The sequence below is a fragment of the Astatotilapia calliptera genome, chromosome 19, assembly GCF_964374335.1.
Source record: "Astatotilapia calliptera chromosome 19, fAstCal68.1, whole genome shotgun sequence".
NCBI classification, from domain to species: Eukaryota; Metazoa; Chordata; class Actinopteri; order Cichliformes; family Cichlidae; genus Astatotilapia; species Astatotilapia calliptera.
The window spans coordinates 24,835,624-24,850,517 of NC_137440.1; positions in this window are offsets into that span (position 1 = coordinate 24,835,624).

Sequence of the window (14,894 nt, forward strand, 5' to 3'; positions counted from 1 at the left end):
GCAGAACAAAAGGGAAATGGGTTATGAAAATAGACACAGCTGGTAGAGCCTAAACAATGGGCCAGCTGGTTCTTTTTGAAAGTAATGATCCTCATGACTTCTAACACTCGTGACAGGGTGTGCAGAGTTACCAATAAAAGTAAAGCAGAAGATGAAAAGACAAGCAAAACTCAATAGAACCCGAGCGTCAGACTAACACCTGCCTATATGCAGGTTAATGTCAGATTTGGGATAAATCCAATGCAGACTGAAGCTCAAAAAAACCCAAATTAACAAACAAAAAAATCCCAATTTTATTTTTCTCCATCTGTGGAAAAATCTGTTCAAATGATCATTTTTTAAATCGCATTTAAGTTTTTCCCCGAAATTAAATCTTTCATTCTACCGACGCGCCTGTAGTACGCAGGGACTCTAGCGAAGTATACTGACATATGTTGAAAGTTTGTTGGCTTAAGTATTTCGATAAAAAATATGGCGTGCATAATTAGGTGATGTTTCCATTTTTTAACTGCTGGGACAACACTGTCAGACAGGCTTGCAGCCGCTCACTTCAATAACGGTGTGTGTGTGCATTGTTCTTTTGAAAAGTTTGTCACACTGACAGCGTCACCAGGGTTTTTGACATCGCCTGTCATGCTGAAGATCTCTGCTGCCTCTGTTGCTGTCACTCCTTATCAGCACTCATTTCTTAAGTTTATGCTTGCAAATATTCAAAAACCATATTACCATACCTAGAGCTGCCAGGGGGGCAGAAATGAAAGGAGGCAATAATCTCTCTCTTTCTTTATCTGCAAGCTATCCTTCAGCAAAGTATTCTGAGCTAAGAATTTTCAGCAGGCTTATATGACTGAGAAGGATATTAATGTTTTGATTGTCATCTTTTTTTTTCTAAAATGATCCAGCTTGTGTTCTCTATGGCAAACACTCTAAAGTTATTCTTTTCTAAATTATTCTATTTTACCTCAGGTTAAATGGCAATGTCACAAAAGAGCGTATATAAAATTATTAAATACGGCACACAATAGTTTGGGGAGTGTGGGGGTGGCTTACATGCACATTTAATTGCATTACAAGACAAACACTTAGCACCATAATGCAAAATCACAGCAGTACAATTTCACAGTGCTTCCACACAAAAACATGCTGCCTGGCATGCATTTTGGCATATCCATCACAATGCTCCTATCTGCAAGGTGCAGGGTAACCTGATTTAAGGGCAACTTATTGGATTTGTGGGAGGGACTGAGAGGGGTGGAAGGGAGAAAAGAAAAACAAAAGGGAAGGATTAATCACGATGCAGCGGGATGACAGTGCCTACAAAGGCGGCCATGAAACAGTTGCTTGACGAGAGAATGATTGCAGCATCTGCAAGTAACCGGCTGCCACTGGCGATGTTCTTCCTCCAACTCAACTTGTCAGGTGTAATCATTTTGTTAAGCTTAATGTTTTATGCAAATGCACTTGGGGAGAGTTTTGTCAGGGGGCTGGTTGTTGTTTTTTTTTTGTTTTTTTTCCCTCAGTGTGTGATGTATGTGTGGGTATGTATTGTGGTTAAAAGTGTGTATGATGTGGCGTGTGTATGTGAGCATGGGGAGTGGGGTGGAGGTGGTCCATATTTGGCAATGTGTATGTGTGTGTGGTATTGTTTCTTAAGCACTCTGAAAATATTTGCATTCCTCTGAACCCTGCCTGTGTTGCCCTGATTATTTCCTGTATGCATCAGGGTTTTCTCTCACAGAGATCACACAGCTCAAGTCACATCACACATGACTGAAGAGGAGGGAGCCATTGCTCACGAGTGCCTCTGCACTCTTTCAATAGAGAGGAAACAATAAAAGGATCAATGAGGAAAGGAAAGAACTGATATGTTTATACACTTCCTTGGATGTAGATGGCAGCTGATTTTCCACAATCTATAGACTCAAAGCTGAGTATACTGGCATGATGTCGTTATATTGAGTCACATGACCTATTTTTATATTTTGGAAAAAACAGACTTTCAAGGTCAACAAGACAATTCCAACAAATGTCTCCTTTGTCCTTCGTATTAACTGAGGCAATTTTCCAATCACTTTCCATAAATTCAAATAAGACTTTTCTTCCCCATTTCTGTTTATGACAACAGCAATGACAACTATATTGTACTATACTGTATTACCCCAGTCTGTAACAGTTAATAGGTCATACATCTTTCTTAACGGACGCCACTGTAACAGCCTCATGGGACCCGGCAGACACAAACAGCCAGCCACACTAACTCTCCCAAATCAAAAAATGTTTCATCTATAAATAACTAAGGTAATCAGCTCTAAAAACCAGCAGAGGGAGAAGAAATGCATTGGGATGGACCAAACCTAACATGGCCCCCAGGTATGCTTTATGAACTTGCACCTTTTTGTACTTTTATTGAGCTATATCATTTTTTATGGTTCATCACCATCATCAGAGGATCTCATGTGAAGAATCAAAGTCTAATGTCAGTGCAGAGGAAGGAAAGAAGTCGGGCTGAATGCGGTCTTAGCCCGGGGTTTCATTTTCAATCGTCCTTTTTTTTTTCCCCACACATGCCTTAATTCGCTGCCAGATGCAATAAAACGGATGTAGCCTGTGGAAAGCGGGGTGGCTGTCTTATCTACAAGATGATATTCACTGCCTTGCCTTTTTCTCATCACCTTTAAAACTCCCTCACACTTTTACACAGCTGCCTGAATCCTACGGAGCAGGTTCACTCTTCCACGTTCTCTAGTCAAAGACAGAGGAGAGATTGAAATTTACCCATGCTTAAAAACCTCAATGCTGTGAATGAAATTTGACAAATTGCTCATTTTAATTCCCCAAAGAGTATATGCCCCTAAGCTTTCACCCCTCAAGTTTGGGTTACATCTTTTTCATCATTGTCTTGAACTGAAACTGTTTTGGATGGGAAGCTGAATGTTGATGATTCGTGACTTTGAAAATTATTTTTGTGTCCAAAAAGGGAAAAGGCTTTGTGACTTTTAACCTCTGGTTCTGTAGTGCATCTCCCATGTGCATACAAGTCAGAGTGAAAATATTTGAAGATCCTGTTTAAACTGACATGACCTACAATAGGGAATAATAGCACAAAGAGGAAAGGGGGAGATCTAGAAGCTTCGTATAGTTTAGAACTATTTTCACAGCTTTTTTTTTTAAACAGAGAAACTATATCTGGAGCAACCAACTTCCAACTTATAATGCAACTCTACAATAATCCAAATTATGCTAAATGCTAACAGAACAAAAGCTATTTGTTGTTCGGTGAAAATTGATTTAGACATTATTTCTGACGCAGTTTTGACTAACAGCCACTGGACCGAAAGCTCCTGTAAATCTAAATATCGCCAGTGGAAGTTGTGGAGTGCACACTGTTCTGCTTTCTCTTTGAGTTTAGCGATAATATGAGGGTTGTTATGGAGGAAAGGCAACCATGGCAACAACAGATGGCCTCCACGTGCCGTTTGTCTGTCCATTTGTCTTGTCGGCATAGCTCGTGGGGTTTTTCAGAGACTGGACTCAAGGGAAGCAAATCAACCAAGTAAAAAGACATTCAACCTCTGGAATCTTGAATGTGCACTTCTTCTCTAGGCTCCTTGTGTAATCTGTGATGTAACTATAATTGCCTAATGGTTAACTCCACTGATTGTACCACAAACTTTGTATAAAAGATAAATATCGCCACCATTATGTCACAAATTGGTTTGAGGACTGCCGTTTTGAAGTCGCAACTTACCCATTTTTTTATTTTTTTATAAGCACAGAAAAGGAAAGACGGGATTTGACTGAGAACTTAAGGAAAGTGACTATCATGCATTGAAAAAGACCTTAACCTAGAAAACGAGACAAAAACTTTCATAGGAAAGAAGGGTAATTTTTTCAAAGACTTTGACGTAATCAGACTTCTTTTTGCAACCAGACGGTTATTCTTCTATACTGGTAATTAGACAACACAGATTTAAGGCACTGCATTGGATTTAATTTTTAGATGCAGAAGCTAAGCCCATTTCACGATAAAGTCTAAAGATTAATCTAAAGATTAGGACATTAAAGGTGGCTGAAGAACACTGCTGTGAATAATTCTTTTCTAGGCTAAAAATATTGGACAAATTGGACACAGAAAGTCTTCAAAGTGCAATGCAACACTGGACAATTAGTGGCGTTTTGGTTGTTTTTTTTCTAATAAAAAAAAAATGCTAGCAATGTTACAGATCTAACACAGAAAAATAGACAACTTATAACCAATTTAGATCTTCCAATTAACCTAATCCCAGGAATGTTTTTGGATTCTGAGAGGAAGCAGGAGTACCTGAAGAAAACCCATGCAAGCATATGGAGAACATCACACAGAAAGGCCTGGCTAGCTTGTGGATTCAAACCCGGGCCCTTCTTGCTATGAGACAACAGTGCTAAACACTGCACAGCCATTGTGCCGTCTGCTCATAAGTAAGCCAAGGAAAAACTTCAGTTTTCAGTAAACACTGAATAGTGTCTTAAAATACAGTAATGTGTGCATTTGTGCATCTCTATGTGTGAAAGTGGACCACCAAAACAGAGCAGAGAGGACAAGCAATATTGCAAATGACAACAAAGGACTTCAACACTGCTGCACAGGCAACAATAAAGTGGCATCCATGGGTGCAATTACAGAATTACTAGAGTGGTGTAGTAGCTCTTTCTCATTAGAATATTACCTCTGGCTCCCAAAAAACAAGTTGAACCCCATTAAGATGACCTTCACTGGTACAGCGCTCATTAAAGAATGCTGAAATGCTCTTTTTCATCTGTGGCCGTAATGAGGGGACCGGTGTACATATCAATATTGAATTTTATCAAGAAGGACCCAGGCAGCAATTATAAGGACCTTTTTGAAAAGTTCACTTCTATTATGCCCCTCTACCACTGGTAATGACATTGTGGCCATAATCGCTCCCCCATGTAGTTAATATCAAATATGAAACCAGATATCAGGGGCCCCAGAGACTGTGAGTGCATGCTTTGTGTGTGTAAATGTGTGTGTGTGCCCGCATGTAAGCACTATCACAGTGTAAGCAGGTGCGTCCTTCATTGCATTGTGCCTTTAATCTTTTGATATTACAAGCCATTCATCATTTCATCCTGACACCTTCATAAAATAAAACATACAGTAATTAATTTTGGTAGATGCAGAGACAGAAAAAAAACGTAGACGAGAGGAAAGGATGATGAGAAAATGAGGAGAGGGTTATAGAGACAAGGCTTGAGAGTCCAAAATAAAGATTAGATTTATTATATTTTATGTGTCACATTCAGTGCACATTTTGGATGTGTCAAATCAAAGGAATAGAGCTAATGGAGTTTAACAAAAATTTAATCTACTAATTTTATGCTTGAATCCAGAAATACAGGCGATTTCTCTTCATCAGTATGACTGTATAAGGCTGTGTGACTGCTAGATTCAACCACTGATAAATGTCAGTTCAGAACAAAGATACTGCAACATCCACTCTATTACTTTACATCATTCTCCCCAACACACATTTTCAGGTTCATACTGTAGGCATCTGGCTTGTAAGTAGCTTGATACAAATTTTAGATTAACTATATCAACAACCTTACTCCTGGGCATTAAAGCTAGACCTAAATGTAAATACACAAAATTTTAACTTAAACTGACATTTTTGGATTCTGATACACACATGTACAGAAATAAAAAAGATAAATAAAAGAAAAAACTGCCAACAAAATTTACAATGTGGACCCGCACACTGCGTGCAGTATACAGAATTTTTTTTTTCTCCACAAACTCATTTCTCCATTGCAACTTGGTTCTCCCTGTCAGTCGTGGTCTACACATCAGCCTCTATTACACACAACTACGCTCTGAACCCTCTAACACTGCTGCAGACAGTGAAGATGGATGCTTACACGGTGGAAAGTATGAAATTAAAAGGAAGAGTCTGATAAATTGACAGCAGGCACCTCAGGATAGAGAAGCATGAGATGGAAAGATCGACATGACTTGAGTGTGGAGCGTCGGGCCGCTGAGGAGAGGCTGATGGATATGCAGTGGGGTAAGATGTTTGGCTGTGAAATTGTTGGTGTGTTGTGTGTTCTTTATTTCATTTGAGATTTGCATGTTTTTACTGCATACACTTTCTTTTCCACTAGGCTAGATATTCTTCAATAAATAAATAAAGAAACAAACAAACATAAAACTGAAATGCCTGCAGAAATTGCCCTAACACTTAAGCAAGTTTAACCCTTTTTTGATACAAAAGTAAAGAACACGACAAAAATATTTCATGCCACTTTAACACAGTTTTGTAAGTAAATTATTTACTTTTTATTTATTGTGGTTGTAGTAACTTCTGGAAAGTCCTTCCTTAAGATATTAAAAGAGTGATTTTTGATCAAAAAATTATTTATGGATTAAGTCACATATTTCCCATATTTTTTCCCCCACCATTACAAATTTTTTAATGGTCTTCACTAACTAGTGCTGTGCACACTCTCTTCCAGGCTGAGACTCTGGCTCACTTCCCAGCACATGTGTGTTAAAATTTAAGTGGCAACAACCAAGACATTACTGTAACTAATTTCCTTCGACCTCCACTTCTCAGAAGCAAATGTTGAGGATGTAGTGGCCTTTCGAACTGGCTTTATACCTCCCTCTTGCCTTCCCTTCCTCTTCTAACAGTGGTAAAGTCCCTGCACCCCCCTAACCCTACGCTGCCCGGCTGCTCACCCCAGCACAGGTGTTTCCCATTGCCAGTCACAGTCTCTCGCCCCAACACCAACATTGTTTTAAGGCAGAGGACTCTGGGCTCCTTCCAGAGACATCTGACAAGCCCATGTTTATCTGCACGCATAAAACCGCATGCATCGCAGTGTCTACTCGCTCAGCCTCCAGGGACAACATATGGTTTCAACATTAGTTCATCCCACTGAATGAAGTAAAAGAAAAGCTGTAAGGCCTTTGGTGGAAGAGGGCTGAAACGTGGGAGAGAGGATGAGTGTTAGCATCATCCACTGTATACAGTAGCTCTTTCACAAATGCTATAGAGAGCAAGTGCAGTGCGATTAGGCTGTTACGATACCTGCGTTAATGGGGGCGGCATGCATGCAGTCATCTTGATAATTTAATTTGAGTGTGCCCTGAGGTGGAGCAATCTTTATTTCATCAGCTCAAAGCAGTTTATTTCATTAAAATGTCTTCTTGTCCATCAGTAAGAACCTGTTCCTTTTGAGATAAGCTGGCAGAGTTCATCATAATTGCAAATGTTTGCCCATAATGTAAAGACCTTGTGGGGTCTAGTATTCTTTGAGATGAAAAAGGTTGCCATGCATACAAATCAGGACAAGTGACAGTAATTCCTGCCAACATTTTCGATTAGTTGCAATTCATAAAAAAGTGTCAGAGTTGCTCTCACCTGCGGGGCTTTGTAATTTGGCCGCACAGTTTCCTTTAAAACTCTGCTTTCCTCTCCATATAGTTTTCTCTAAAAACTCCCAAACAAGTCGAGTTCATTTTATTGAACTTAAAACAATTAGGTATGAAAATGAGTCCCTTTGTGCCATCATCTGTAATTTAAGTTTCATACTTTTCCTCACTCCCACGCATTTCCAGTATGTTAATATACACTCGTACGAGCACACGCTCAACTCTTGCCTACACCCCTCCCACACATCGCGGCGTAGCCGCTGAGAGGGACTAACTGACAGAGATTGCTGGTAATTCAAGCCAACATGATTGACTTTGTGATCACTTTAAAGTCCCAACTGGTCTTTATGCTTTCAAGAAATGCCAAAAGTTTCCAGCACAAAAGTGGCAGGGAATCAGGCATGAAGGAAACAAGAGGTAGAGAAACTGTACAACTGCTTTCACTTCAGAGCCCACCTCCCTCATTCCTTCTTCCCTGACTCTTTCCCCCCTTGGTACATTTAATGGCATAAAATTATGGGCCTGCAAGAGCGACAACAACTGTCTAGGTTTAAAGCATAATACGTTGACAGATGTGACACGGCCATTTTCTCCTCCTCCATTAGCGTTGAGACGTGGCCACCTCCTTTTGCTCTTAAAGAACCAACCACCGTGGCAGGCTATAGTTGTCAGACGTCACTTCCTCTGTCATTAACCGCCGACACACTGACTGCTGCTGCTTTCATACTGACAAACAGAAAAAAAATATATCAAGGAGTCTTAAAGTATTTCAAAAGTAGTTTCTCCTTATTGTTACATAAATTCACATTAATCACAAGGGGGACGTGATTTCAAAACCGTGCCCCCTAAATGCACAAAAAAAGTATGTTTGTTACTTGGGAGGAGTGCAGAAAGGATCCCGACCATGAAATCTGTCCACAGAACAAAGGATTCAGATTCTAAAAACTGCATATCTCTTATCCAAATATGGCGGCCACATTCTGTACACTGTGCCTCGGAGAGCCAGAGAGGAGAAATATGATTTGGATAAACAGGAAGAGGATTATCATTCATAAGCTTCTGAAGAATCTCAGTGGTGAACGCCAGGTTAGCTGAAACCATAAATAAACAAGATCTGTACAAACAGAGTTTTGGTGTCGACTGTGCCTTACATAACAGCTTCGCTATTCTACAACTGTGTCGAAGCCAAGGTCTTTGTATAACTGATACCCTGTGCTGGTTTCTGACTGGTCTAAATAACCTATGACACCTCATTAGCTCTCAAGTTGGACACTCAGCATCATATTATTAATGGTGACATTGAAAATAGTAGCCATATTAAAGACCTCGCACTTAATGGTGCTGGTTTTGATTAACATCGCCTAAACTAAAGTGGCAGTGAGGTTAATGGGAACTTTGAACACACTTTTAATACACACGCTTTAATACGACATGCTTATTATTGGCCTTGCACACAAACATGTATACACACACACACAGATACGCACATATTTTCTCTATCTTTGCTCATATTGTCTTGGTAGGGGGGTTTGGGTGGTTATCATAGCATATGTATTATAGCACAGAAAATAAGTCTGAGGGACTCATGAAGCTGCCGCTGACTTGTCTGTATGAGCCTCATTAGGGACATTGATGGATGGGCTATTGCCACCACTGGGCTCACCAAGAAAAGCTCTGGGTATTATTAGTGTTTGTGTGTTTCATAAACTGACACTTAATTACAGGTGCAAACTCATACAACATACATTAATGAGTGTATGGCCCACTGAGTTTAATGCAGCCTGGATACTTAAAAGAAAGAACAAATGCAATTTAACACTGTGATGAAGAATTGGCCATATTATACAACATAAGGAAGGACAAATTATTGGTTTTATAAAATTGTAAAATTATTAAAAGAGGAAATTAACCTAAAATGCTTACACTGGAAAAATGAATAGCGCATAACTAGTTGTTTTTAAATATATGATAAGGGTTCACCTTGTGTCTTGTGTCTTGCTTTTACCTTCCAAAAACCACAGAAAAACTGCATAATTTAATTAATTCTATTAAAAATCACAGTTTAAAAACTAGATCACTGCGAATATGTAAGAAAGCATTAACTTAAAAATAGAATTAACTTCATAAAACAGTGTTTTTTCATTTACTTATGTTGCAGTGAACTCAATTCTCTTCTTTTTCACACACGCAAAACTGTAGTTGTGTATCAGATTTACAGCTGATAGTTTACTTTTATACCAGAGGAGGTCATACGATATGATATTTTCTGTTTCCCAAAATGGCTTCAGCCAAGAGCCCAGACATATAAAACATACTCCTGACAGCGATACATTTCATGTGATGACACTACTCTGAAACAATCCTGATATTGCCTTTCTCTGTCATAAACAAAACCTGACCACAGTTCTGCTTGCTGGTGTGTGTTTGTGCACTGCTGTCAATTTGTCCATCCGGTGTACGAATGTGTGGAAGGGGAGGAAGAATAGAGGAAGAATGGCAGAAGGACATGGAAGGGAAAACTCTTATTCTCAGTGGCAGAGTAAGTAGATGGGTTCACTCTGGGGAGAGCAGTGCGGATGGTTGTAAAATGCACAACTCCATGGTAACTGAAGGAGATGGTGGCTCTTCTGAGAAAAGAAACAAAGCGAGAGAAAGGGAGGGAGACAGGAGTGAGCGAGGAGCGCTAAGAAAGAAAGGAGGAAGGAAGAGTGAAAGAAGAAAAAAGAAAGCAGGAGGAAGGGAAGTGAGCAGACAGACAGAAGGGGATGGAACAGACATGGCGGGGGGGGGGGGGGGGGGGCACTCTGGCAGGTGCTTCATCATCTGCTGAGGCATTGTCAGGCCGCCCGTAAACAGTCATTGGGCTTCTCGAGGGAGCAACCTTCTTCATAACTAGCACAGGTATAAATCTGCCTCTTAGCCACTAAATTAGACACATTCTTGAGAGAGTCTCACTCTGCAAGTGCTCCACAAACCTGAGGGAAAAGGGAAGACAGAAAATTAAGGTAATCCACCGAGAGCAGTAAACGAGGTGCATGAATAAGGTATAGCCTGTGTGAATTTAACCAGATGGCCACTTTGATCCATATGAAAAATTGTTAATGTTTTCTCAAGCAAAAGCTGTTATGAATAGATTCTTTACACTGAGCAAGAATTAATTTCCCCACCAACTCAAAGAGCTGTCACTGCATCACATGTAAGTGCCTGCTGAGGCTCAAAGCCCAGTGCCAAGTCCAAGTCTGCACTCTGTCACTTCTTCACTGTTTATCCTTCATTAAAACTCTAAAAACAGTGACACACCTTTTTTTTTTTTTTTTTTGGATCAATGAACTTTTTTAACCTGTAACGTGGTGACACTTGGATATCACTGGCAGGGATTAGTAATGGGGGGAAAGGTCAAGACAAATGAGCCTTCTGACCATATAAAGTGTCTACTCGTCTGTGAGAATCCCTGTCATTCATCCTAAAAATAGCGGGATAATATTTATATATGCCCATATTTCATTTGATAAAAGGCAATATTATTAAAGTCTTTATCGAGAACAATAATATCCTTTAACATAACATGTAATGCTCCCAGCTAAAAGGAGTTTGTTGACATGGTGTACACTTACATACCACGTCTCCTCATCGGCTGCTTTGAATGAGTTTTCTGAAGTTCAAATTTGTCAGTGGGAAAAACCCTGCAAACACGAAACTAAAGTGTGTTGCTATGTGTTGTAACAGGATACTAATCTCCAAAACACTCCATATATATATTTGCTAAAACATTGCCTCACTCGCAACGTGTTTGCTTAAATAGCACTTCACTTAGTCATGTTTTCAAAGGGTATTCTATGAGTCAGATGAAGGGGAAAGTAGGTTAATGTTAAGACATTTCAGTACAAAATAATGAAAATGTCATTTTAATAATCATGTAATTTACTATAAATTTGATAAGGAAAATTAACTTTTTTGTAAAATGAGTATAAACAGGAAATTAAACAACAAATGAATAGCTTAATAAAAATTTGGGGTATAAAATTTTTTTTATACATTAAAAAAAGGCTTAATGCATGATGTAATTAACACTTTAACTGCAAAACAATGCATGAGTCTGTGTTTGCAGTCTCAGCCAAGGCTTTGTCAATCGTCCAGTTTAGTGTAACTGTTTTACTAGTTCCCCTCTCACTGAGCTCTCTAAAAAAATAAAATCCCCGCAGGACTTTTTAACATTCTAATAAAACGATTTTACAGAGTGGCGTGGGTGTGAATTTTGGGGATGATGCCATGAAAAAAACATGTGAGCACAGGATTGTTAGTGACTGAAAGGAAGAATAAAGGGAAGGTGTTGAGCATATTTAACTCATAAATCATGACGACACCGTATCACACAAGCAAGTTACATTTAGTTCAATTATGCAGGGCAATGTGAAAGTGATGCACTCTCTATATGTTAAAACTGCTCTGCATTTGGTTAAAATCATTAAATATATTGTTGTGAAAGTTTTATATATATTTATATAAACTCTAGAATTAAGTGAAAAAATTGTATTTGATGTTTTTTTTTTAATTCACATTTCGTTTTTAAGATTTATCCTTTTGACAAATCACACAAACAAAAGTGCATGCTAAATTAACACAGCCATAATCAACCTTTGATACAATAAGCCTTGTGCTGACAGAAATAATCCACTGGCCACTTTCTCAATGAATAATTGATGCCCATCTTAACGGACTAATGAATGAATGTGGTTTGGTTTTGAGTGATAGCCCACTCATTGGAAAGCTATCCCAGGAGGGACGGGGCACTGGAGACGGAGGTGCCATCCTCTATAACCTGTATAATTGGTCATTTGACATGAGTGACTTGACTGTGTGTGTCCATGCACTGCCAGTGGAGGCTGACCCCTTTACCCTATTGTTTATTAGCACTGTTCCAGGTTATCACACCAATTAGAGCTGGAATAACAGTGATCAAGAAAGCAAAAACAAAAAGTATAAAAATGCATACTATTATCTGCGGGAATAGGAGATCAACTCGGTGATGGCAGGCATAAGAGAGTACTCTTTTGACCTGACTAAAAATAATTCTAAAACAAATAAATAATCGAGGAGTAATTTTAGAATCATGAAATAAGCGACAGATGCAAAAAAGGGTTTTTGTTCTATAAAGGTTCCCGCTGCGTTGCTCACTTTAAAAACAACAGCGTGGAAAGGTGACAAAGCTCCAAGGCTGTTCCCTGTATGCATTTGTGCTGGGCTTGTCCAAACAATCATACTTACATTTTAGCACTATTATACGCACACCCGATTTCCACAGGTCTGATAACATTCTCACTGCCGTTTTGGTGTGGCACTCTGACTAAACAATACCTTATTGACACGAGCTCTGGCCTCACAATAGCCACAAAACATCAGGGTTCCTGTTTTTGTTGACACTGTTTGAGCCCTCCATTGAAAGCAAAGTCACTGTGGACACAGCAATGCATAATTGGAGCTCCCTGTCATACAATACTGCAAATCAACCCTTTAAATGTTTGAGCATGATAAGGCAGAGAGAAGGCACACAGAAGGGGAGCAGGACAAAGACAGGGGGAAGTCAGGTGAATGGAAGTGTGGAAAGTTGATAGAAATGGAGAGTTAAGGGATTGTGGACTCGAGCACCACTAGGGGACAGTAGTAAGTCATGGACGGCAGCAGAAGCGCGCGTGTATGTGTGTGTGTGTGTGTTTGTGTATGCATGTTAGTGTGTGTGCGGCAAACAGTGAACAAAAGACTTTCTTTGTTGCACTCTCAAATAATAAAAGAATTCAGAAATAGCTACTTGACTGCTTTAGAAAAGATCTTGACAATGCATTGGCCCATAATGCACAGGAACAGCTCCAGATTTACATAATCATATGTAATGTAAACCACTACGAGGCTCCACAGCCAACAAACAAACTGACTGGGGAGAGGGTGAAACAGAGAGAGAGAGGGATCCACTTTCCCCTATGGACTTATATACTCACTTAAAGTACATTTTGCTTCATGCGCTCACAACAGTAGCACAACGTTTGCAAATTTTGTGGACACGTGCGCTGATGACAACAGAAAATACGCTTCTTGGGTAAAAATCACAGACAGCGAGGCAGCTATTTTGTTTGCATTTTACTTAAAACTATTTAATCATTGCAGTTTGCTAAGAAAAGAAAGACAGTTGAGTGTTTTTTAATCCACTGCAATAACAGTTAAAATAACACAAATTATATCTGGTTAAAAAAAGTCTGTGTTTTAAAGGCACATAAAAATTGTGGAACCTTTTCTTTGATCACGTATCCAGATGAATGGCCAAATGACTCGATGTCATTACTTGTGGTATACCTACTTATATCTGGTTTCTTTGTGTGTTAAAAGTCATTTGTTTGGTAGCTGGTTTAAACTGGAGAAGTTAACACCTCCACGTACCTCTGACGTTAGATATAACTGTCAAGAGGGAGCCTGTGTTTCTTTTTTGCTATGGTAACCGAAGACGTATATTCAAAACACGCTGCCTCCTCCTCCTTCTCCTCCTCCTCCTCCTCCAGCAATTAAAAGCAGAACAATAACAATATTCACAGATGACAGTGGCGTCTGTACAGTAGTTATGCCCTTCGTTAGTCTCAAAATGTTCCTCATGAATTAGTTAAGTCTGTTAATTGCACATTTATTGCACTCAAGGCCACGGAGAGAAACACTAAACCGCTCTCGAAAAAAAATAGCAGTTAAACACGTATAGGAATCATGAAAAATGAATCAAGCTTTTAAATTAAAGCTTAACATTGTGTGTGTTTGTATTTTGTTTTTTTAGTCCTACAAATTTAATTTACTTGCTATTTTATCTTTCAGGATAAAATGGAAAATTCTCATTGATCTAATCAAAGGGGCTACATTCACAATTATCATATTTTACTTTATTAAAGTTAATGACGTTATTAAAAAACAAGCATGCTTCACTGCTTGAAAATTAGCGATGGATAAACAATAAAAGGGAAATTCTGGAAACTTTATTTTGAAAGAAAAACAAACAAAAGTAACAGGCCTAATTATTCCAGTGCCTACATTTTGTGTTAAGTGCTTCCAAAACATCACGGTTACGATCATATTTCTTCAGAGACAAGAAAATAAGGCAAATATCAGAATCATCCGGCAGCATAATCTCTTTGTGTTTACACTTTATCATCGCCTTTTCTGATCTCTGGCGTGTTTCATTATGGAGTGATGTTTGAGTGACACTGTGCCGGCTGTCACAGCCATGTGCTGAGGTTCCCTCTCATTTCCAGCAGCAACAATAATAATGACTATTCTAGTGCTAGCCCCACTGTTTGTGTTATTGTTGTGGGGTGTCAGACACAGGCCCTGACGTTTGCTATGCTATCAGCAGGAGTGTACAAATACAAACACATTTGCCTGAGTTATTGACCTTTATCTCCCCACTTTCTTGACAGCCTTCTCCAGT